Genomic DNA, 9,676 nt, shown 5'->3' on the forward strand with positions numbered 1-9,676 from the left:
AGTCACCTTGGGTTTCAGGAATAGGTTTTACATGGTTCCAGACTCCCCAGAGCATCTGGGCATCTCTGCCATTATCTAGAACTTGCAGTCACCTTGGGTTTCAGGTACAGCAGAACCTTGAAGAAAGACCATACAATGAGCTCACACCCAATGCAAGAACAGTCGTCAAGGGAACCAACTTGTCAAGGCAGAATGGCGAGAATGATGAACCAGACCACACTTGGATCAAGACTGCTGGTCCCCTAGGCCCCACTTCTTCCCCTGTGAACCTAAAGTTCATGTCAGTTCCTACAAAATAGGTTGAGATGTTTAATCTTATGCATCCTCTCAACATAGCTACGCTGTACTCTCAGAGCTCCCAAGGACTAAACCACCAACCAAAGAGTACATATGGTGGAACTAATGGCTCCAGCAGAATATGTACAGTGGAGGATGGCCAAGTTGGTCATCAATGGGAGGAGAGGACCTTGGCCCTATGAAGGTTCTATGCCCCAGTGTAGGGGAATGCCAGGGCCAGGAAGCAGGAGGGGGATGGTGTGGTGAATGGGGGGGGGGGATGGAAGAGGGGTTTGTTCTTGTTGGTTTTTGGTTTTTGGTTTTTTTGGGTTTTTTGGAGGGGAAACTGGGAAAGGAGATATCATATGACATGTAAATAAAGAAAATATCTAATAAAAAAAGAAAAGAAATTATGAAAAAAAGAAAAAAAACGAACAAAAAATCCTTTATTACCTCTACCTTCATCTCCATTTTGGACAAGTAACCTGGCATGATGTGCTGAAATCACAGAGTTGGGATTCCATTCCTGGCAACATCTGGATGGATTCCTGTGAGAAGTGGACACGGGTATGACTGGAGTTACCATATAGATCCCCCCCCCCTTGTACAGATCAGTTTGGTTTAGTCCCCTCCCTCAAAGGTGCAGATATCTAGAAGTTACTCTCACCACACCTAAGGGTGTGCTGACAGCCTATCTCAGGTATAAGGGGCCATCTCAGAGCAGTCCGCAAGCTCAGCCAGGGAGAAAGGCTCATGGGCAGCTCCTCTGGATCCATATCCCCTGATCCACACTCATAGCCCATACTGTGAACAGAGCTGCAGTAGCCTTGTCCCCACCCTACCAGCTGACAAATAAGCGGCTCAGCCTCCACACTGGCCTGTCCGGTCTGACCTGCTGGACTACAGGACAAAGGAAGAGAGCTGGCAGCAGCTCTGACACTCTCCCTCACACATAATAGACTCCAAAATGAGAAGCCTAGGAAGAAGATCCTGGCCCTCCACAGGAAGAAAGATGTTTTCTTTTCTTTTTTTTTTACTTTTAAAGTTATTTTGCTTTATCTATGTCTTCACTCACTTTTTTCTCAATAGTTTAATGATACTTATGTGTGAATTCTTTAACTCGGGTCCTTTCATTTTCCGTATTTTCATATGTAGATCTTATTTCATTGTTGTATCTGTTTTTGAGCTACACTATATTACCTCTGCCACATTCTTTCCCACAATGGTTGGTGTTGTAATATAGTTGCTTTTTAAGAATGTCTTTTATTGTATTTGTTTGTTTTTGTTATAGAAGGCTGTTCTTGCTTCCCACCATGTGGGATCAGACTGAGGTCATCGGGTTGTTAGAAGTCTTGTCATCTCACCAGCCCATGATGCTCTTACCTTCAACTGTTGCTCCTTCCTAAGCAGAGGTGGAGGTTCAGCCAGTACTTTGAACACATAGTATGAGAGCTTTGACACTAAATGATCCTCAGCAGAGTTGAGACCTCATCTGAGAGAATGTGCATCTTACTCCATCCACAGCTTAGTCCTGCTTAAGGTAAGGTACAGAATTTAGGATTAAAGATAGGACAGGGTCTGGGAAGATAGCCGAGTGGGTCAGAGCACTCACTCTGCAATCGTAAAGACCCGAGTGTAGAAGCTCAGCAGGTACACAGAAAGCCAGGCATGCCATGCAAACACCTTTAAGGCCAACACCGTGGGGGTTGGAGACAGGAGAATCTCTGTGGCTTAGTGGCTACCAGATTAGCTTCAAGTTCAGTGAGAGACCATCTTCAAAGAATTAGATGGAGAGGATATGGAGCAGGACATCTGACATTCTTCTCCATGTGTGACCTTGTGTGTATGGGTATACCACATACAGGTATACCACATATATACCACAGAAGCATGCATGCACACACACACATACGCCTGCACACACAAAGAGAGACACACAAAAATTCCTAGGGGATGTCCTTTCCTGGTTGGCACAGGTATGGGGTAAGTAACAGGGTGGGCTGAAGACCAACTGCTAGACATACAGTCATAGAACAAGAAAGAGAAATAATAGTTGTTGTAGTCACTGTACACACAAGGGACAATACCATCAATTGCTCCTACATGCTTCATACAGTGCTGGTAAACTTCTGGAGGAGCAACCACATTGAGTGAAACTCATGCACTACACTGTCTACACTGTAACAGCCTGGACTACCAGACAAACCTCATCTCCACTACTCACGCAGAGAAAGCAAACCCCTCAGGCTTACAGAGCATACAAAGTTAGGATCCACCACAGACAGCCCCCAGTGAGACAGAAAACTATAGTCCACTGGGACCAAATCCAGCTCTGTACAACAAACTAATAGCCCAGGGCACATTGTTAAAAGGCTATTCTATAAGAAGACTCACATTTAATAGTGGAAGGCATATACATTCCAGTAGAAATGTTAATTTCCTGACCGAAATGTGGGAAATGGGGAGATGGAAAGAAAAATAAAAACACAAGGTAAGATGACTCCTCAGAAGTTTCTAACTCTCTAGTACCAGCAGATGAAATACAAAAGTGACACAACATGGAGAAAATCCAAAAACGACCTGGAGACCCTGGAAAATCATCGGAGAATTTGGAAGTAGAGTTCAGAAAAGCGAAATTTAAAATAGAGCTGAAAATGTCAAAGGTAAACTAGAATAAGTGGGAGGAAAAACTAACAAGACTTAGACATAATGCTGGTGAATTAATTGGCACCTTCAGATAGCAATAATGGGAAACAAAATAAAGACCTTTGGGACATGAGTAAGAGACGGGAGGTAAGAATGATGGGTCTAAATCAAGGTGCCCAGACATAGTCTATGAGCAAATAAATAAATAAGTAAAAAGTAAAAAGTAAATTCCACAAAATAAGCAGTAAATTTCCTACATCTTAAGAAAGATGAGTATCTAGTTATAGGAGGCATTTAGAGTCCCAAATAGACACATCTAGAAAAGACACTTTCAAAGTCATTAGGTAGTTGAATCACCAAGATTATAGACAGAAAGAATTAAAAAGCTGTGGGAAGTAAGAAGCAAACTATTTATAAGGCATGTTTGTAGGCTTAGATTTTTTAAAAACCAATTTCAATAAGGGTTCTTAAATGCCTCATCTTCACTTCTAGCTTACCGACCAATAGTAGGGGAGAAAGATGGTTAATAGGACAAGAGGGATGTGGACCTGTTTAGAAGTAGTTCTTTCGGGCAATTCCAGAGTTCATTGTCAGGATATCAACAGTCCAGTCCAAAACACCAAACCCAAATCAGTAGCAGCAGCTCAAACTAATTGGCAAACACCAAACCCAAATCAGTAGCAGCAGCTCTATCCAGAAGAAACCACAAGACTCTGCCAAGTTAGCATGATTCTGCAGAAGCAGCCAGAAGACCACAAGAAGTTCTCTGGCATGTCTCTAGAAGTCACAATAATCAAAGATCAGAGAAGACCAGCAAAGCCTTGCAAGGTGAACCAATGCAAAAGTGCCATTCACTGTCTGTTGGGTTATACTTAAACTCTTTCCAAACATCATGAGTCCTTTCAAGTATCTGCCTCAGTCAAACCTCCTCCCATGTGTCTCCTTCAGCAAAGCCTCCTCTCATAAGACAGCTTCCAGAGAAACATTACATGGCACAAGTGAGTCTCCCAAGGAACCAGAAAATTCCACTTCACACATTCATCAAAATAACCAAATTCTCAGAATAAACTCTAAAAGTCAGGAGCAGATAGAATGGTATATTTTAAACCTTGATAATTATTTCCAGCCAAGCTATTCTTCAAGATCAAAGAAAACACAAAGCCCTTCCTTCTATCATAGGGATCAGCTAAAGGGATTTGTGATGACTAAGTTGGGGTGGAGGAGACACTTTAAAACAACCCTGCACACAGGCGAGGAACACAGGGAATCTTAAGTATGAAAGATCTGAAAAGAGTCAAACTCACAAAAAGAGGAGATGAGCAGATGTTAGGCCAATCTAGACTGATTGGTAAGTTCCAGGCCAGTGAGAAATGTTGTCTCAAAAAACATTTGTGGGCAGCATCCTGGGGAATGTATCTGAGTGTGACCTCTGACATATGGATGTGTACACACTCATATGCATGTACACAAAATATAAACACTCAATCTCAAGAAATATATATTTAAGGTAAAAGTCCCCCAAAATGGAAAATTTAGAATACCAGAGGGGAAGAAATGAAACACTAAAATTTGAAAGATTACCCATGTGCATGGATTGACAAAATATAAACTGTTGAAGTGGCCATATTTTCAAAAACATTAACTATGTCTTATACCTTGAAACCACACAAGAAAAACCTTCTGCAAACTGAGTTTTTTGTTTTTGGCCAAAATAAATCAAAATTACACATCCTCCAAGGCACACTACAAATTTTAATTTTTCATGAAGCCTTTCCTAATTACGATAGTCCCTATGGATCCCTCTTAATTTCTATAATTGCTTGCCTCACTGATTCATTAATTAATAACTATCTATTGAACAAACTGTGCACAGGCTCAGTGTTGTGTGCCAGGGCCGTGAGACCAGAACTCTGATTCCTGAACTACAAACACATAGCAAGCAATGAATGTTTCCAAGGGTAACCGAATCAGCTGCATGGAGGAAGTGCTTCCTAAACACTAAACAAGAAAGGAATTCTGGAACACTCACTTAGAAGATCTGAATGAATAGTTTCCTAAAAGTCAACTAGGTCTAAAAATACGGGTTTTTATGGTTCTTCTATGGTTCTCAGAAAAAAATATTTTTTTTCAGAATGAAGTACAAAGGGCCAAAGGGATGGTTCCATGGGTGAAGGTGCTTGCTGCCAAACTGGGTAACCTGAGTTTGATTCTTAGGACCTACTCCCAGGAGGTGTTTTCTGACTTCTTCATTCATACTTCATAGCATTCATACACACACACACACACACACACACACACACACACACACAAGAATGCACACATGCAAATAGATAAAAGTTTAATAAAATTTAACTAAAGGAGAATGAGGTCATTTCAAATCAAAAATGCCATATGTAAACAATATCTATGGAAGTTAGTGTGCAGTACCAAAACAGGGCAGGGGGAGAAGATAACTCACGTTTCCAGTGGCAGGCCACAGAAAATGAGGCTGAGACACAGGAGCAATCAGAAATTAGCTTTTGATATCATGGGCATGTGGAATGCTATGATAAATGGTTATTCTACAGTAGTGGACTGAATAAACTGGGCAGTGTGTCTGGGTCACAACATTTCCTACACTGAGCTCTTGATTCATGACCTAACGGACTGATTAGAGATGAAGCCTAGGACAGGCTGAGGGGATCTTTCAAAGGAGAGACTGGACAGAATGTGTATGGGGCAGATCAGAGACAAGAAAGGAAGTGTGATACCAAGACTCCAGACTATACAGGGAAGTGCTTCTTAGATACAGTGGGTCGGGCGCATCATCAGTGGAGCCTCCAAGGAGAAAAGAGGATAAAGACCCACAATGGAGAAGTGGGATCAACTCTGTACACTCCTCTTAGAGTCTGTGTTTAAGGCAGGGAGCTGATATTCTAGTTACTTTTTTGTTACTGTAAGTAGACGACTCAGAGAGAAAAGAGTTTATTTGGCTCATATGTTCAGTTTACAATCCATCACTGAGGAGAGCCGGGGCTGGAGCTCAAAGCAGAAACTGGGAGCAAGAACTGTGGAGGAATCCTGCTTGCTGGGATACTGTTTGCTTACTCACTGTCTTGCTCATTCATGCAAAGCTACCATTCTTATATAACCCAGGACCACATACCTAGGGAAGACACCACCCACGGTGGACTATGTCCTCCTATACCAATTAATAATCATGATAGTCCCCACAGACACGCCACTCTCATCTTGGCAGTTCCTCAACCAAAGAAAAGAAAATGTCAGAGGCAACAATAGAAGGGGAGCCCGGGGATCCATTCAAAATCATACAATCTCCCAAACTATTTTACCACAGGAAAGGTTAAGGGAAAGAACCCTTTCGGGCATTTGCTATATGCCAGACACTCTACTAACTGCCTAGTTAACTCTTCAAATCTCCCTAAAAGGTACCTGTTATCCCCACTTTATAGACTACGAAATCAAAGCAGAGAAAGGCTAATGAGCCCACCCAAAGCTACACAGCTAATGGGCCTGTTCTCACCCATTTAAAAAAATCCCAAAATATATTCCAAATTATAAACATCTCATTTCACATAGTCCCAAACTGTTTTAAAACTTGGACAAATATCTATTATTACTGTAATCAGCAAGACAGGTAGGATGGTAGGGAAGGCAGGCAGGTAGTCTTAGGGTGTTATCTAAAAATAAAGGGCTTTGGGGCTTCCTGGTAGAAGAGCCAGGCTCTGCTGCAATGTTGCCCACAGATACTAGGAGAAAGGTAAGCTGTGAAAAACGCCAAGAACTCAAGCTCTAGAGAAAAGACAAGAAAGGAAGATGGGTAAGCGCGTAATGTATTTGGAAGAGATTTCCCTCTAAGATTGCTAAAATAATACAAAGCATTTCATGCTTAAAGGGATAAACTTCCTTAATCTGACACATACTCTTAATCCCTGGATAAAATGCCTCAGTCCCCACAGAATGGACTCAGCTTCCTAATACATGGATCCCTAAGGCTCTGGACAAGGCACACAGTGATGCATTCTGTAATGGTGTTCCAAATAACAACAAAACAGAACAAACAGGAGACTCCAGAGTCCATAATGAAGCCAGGGTTGAAAGCTTGTTCTTATTAATCAAATTCTAAGCCCTTGGGAGAAAAAAAAAATCCTGAGTGAGGGGAAAAATCATCTTGATAGAGGGTGGTTTGAACAGAAGTGAACAGAAACCTTCTTTTCGTAAAAGCCTCTCCAAGTTCAGTATTAACATGATATGGATACTCGAAGGCTGATATTAATACCACTTCAGACACATTCAACATGATTTGGAAATGATTTTGAAGATGACTGTCATGCTGCTAAGAACGCATGAAAAGGGAGCTACCTTTCTTATTTTAAATGTGTATTTATGATCACTATGCACATGCATGTGCACATGAAGGTGTGCATGCATGTGTACACATGCATGTGTGCGTGTGTGTTGTATGTGAGTACAGTGTACTTGTGTTGCTGTGCATAGGTAGAGAGGTTAGAGAACAACTTTAGAATCAGTTTGATCCTCCCACCATAGATTCCAGAGAGAGGATTCCTTCTTAAGGAATACTTAAGTTTGCCTTCACCAACTGAGCCATCTCATCTGGAGAATTTGTCTTCCTCAGGCAAGGAAAGGAGGTTTGCCTGCCAAGCATCCAGGGGAAAACAGAGAGGTCTAGTCTATAGTTTTTGTTAAAAAAAAAAAAAGAAAGAAAGAAAGAAAGAAAAATCAACAATAAACAAACAAACAAAGAGGGGAAAGTCTACAAACACCTGGATTTGAGATATTTTTTACAAAGGATACTTTTTTTTTTATTTTTCCATCTTTCAAGTGTGTGAGAGTGGTGTGCATGTGTGTGTGTGTGTGTGTGTGTGTGTGTGTGTGTGTGTGTTTTGCATGTATTCTGGTGAACATACACTGGAGGCCCCAGGTTAATGCTGGTAATCATCTTCTGTGGCTCTTCTTCCTCACTGTTGATGCAGAGTCTCTTAGCCCAGAGCTCACTAAACACAGCTGATGTTGCTGGCCAGTTTGTATAAGTCCTACACAAGTGGTTCTCAACACATGGTCTCACTCCACATGGGGTTAGGTTTTAGATATTTCAGACACTTACATTGTGATTCAATTACAGATATGAAGTAGCAACAAAATAACTTTATGGTTGGGGGAGTTTACCACAACACCAGGAACTGTAGTCAAGGGTCTCAGCAGGAAGGGTGAGAACCACTGCTTTATACTCTACCTTCCAAGTCTGGAATTACCAGCAAGCTGCCAACTCTGCCCAGCATTTACATACATTTCTAAGAATCCAAATTCTGGACATCATGCTTTTGTGATAAATACTTAAACTATGGAGCCACCTCCCTAGCCTCCTGAAGAATTTTTATTTTATTCCATCAGATGTTTTCAAAAGTACTCTAAATCAAATGGTTAATTACTCAGCATTTACTGCTTTATCTGGGCACACAAAAATGAAGGCAAATACCAGATCGATTATCCAAGAGGTTATAGTTGATGTAACACAGTGTGCTGCAGAATGTACGTTGTAATAGATAACCAACTCTATCTATACACAGACATGCTTTACAATGAGATGAAATAATTGGCTTGCTAATTCTTCCATAGGCTTCACGGTCCTAGGAAGCCAAAGAGAACTACCCAGAGATGCCTTAGGCTGAAGGTCCCTAGCAAATCAGTGATCAATTTAGCATTCATTTGCCTCCTGCTGCCCAGAGTCCTCTGGAGAGTCAAGAAATTAGTTCTGCTATTCCTAACTTCGCTTTAAGAAGCCTGCTTGCTATTCTTAGCTTTCAAACAAAGTCTGGTGGGAAAACTGTGGAAATTCTGAACATTAAGAACAGATTGAGCAATTAAAAAAAAAAGCAGATTGAAGCAATTTTTTTGTAGAAGTTGAGCACATTTTTTTAAAAGACAAATTTTAAGAGAAAAGGGAGGGTACAAGTAACCTCTTGCCTCCATCAGAAACTTGGTGCAACTCAGTAGAGGATTAAAAAGGTAGAACAAATTTCACCCCTACTTCTATCTTGACCTTTACGACTTGAATGAAGAGATGGAAATGGAGGAGACAAGGATGTTTCTCATATGTATCCTCCATCTTTATCTTCTATGGTGTACCACCTCCACCCAAGAGAGCTGGCAAAGACATGAGCTTGGAGTTATCACACACTGACTGACAGTCTCCCAGCTCAACCTTGGTCCACATTTCCACACACTGAAACTTGGTTGCTCCCGAGTTCATTGTGCTGGTATTGAAGACTCATCTTGCATTATCTTTGGGAATTGACAAAGCTTCCTCTCTTGATAATGGCCCAGATCATAAAGGTTAGTTTGTTGTCCTTGACAGTTCTGCCAAGTTCATAATCCTTGTGTGGCCTGACTGGTATATGACTGGTAGCTCCTTCTATGCCTGCTCTGGCTAGTTTGAAGCTACAGACCAGGGGGTGTCTAAGTGGTAACATTGATTTCCCTTGTGCCTTCTGGTTTCTGATTTCTCCATCTTTCTTGCAGCTTTTCAGACATTTAGGTAACAGTTGTCCTCCTCACCAGACCCAAATAGAGAATAATACACAATAAAAACAAAAATGTGTGTAAGAGGCTTGATACTTCTGGATGACCTCTTAGTTATCTTCCTTGCCTCTCAAGGAAAGGACTGATGTGTTACCTTATCAGCTGTCCCTTGTGGTTTATCTAAGGGACAGTCATCCTTTGTCTGTGTGTGTGT

At 41.4% G+C, this 9,676-nt stretch overlaps 1 long non-coding RNA gene across 1 annotated transcript; it reads left to right on the forward strand.

The window, feature by feature from the left end:
- The first annotated feature begins 1,609 nt into the window (after positions 1–1,609).
- On the forward strand, positions 1,610–8,739 carry LOC116092268. Its single transcript, XR_004119188.1, has 3 exons — positions 1,610–1,816; positions 2,803–2,939; positions 8,560–8,739. It is a non-coding gene; the product is annotated as an uncharacterized LOC116092268 (long non-coding RNA).
- Positions 8,740–9,676: the final 937 nt, after the last annotated feature.

The sequence above is a fragment of the Mastomys coucha genome, unplaced genomic scaffold (assembly GCF_008632895.1).
Source record: "Mastomys coucha isolate ucsf_1 unplaced genomic scaffold, UCSF_Mcou_1 pScaffold15, whole genome shotgun sequence".
Lineage (NCBI taxonomy): Eukaryota > Metazoa > Chordata > Mammalia > Rodentia > Muridae > Mastomys > Mastomys coucha.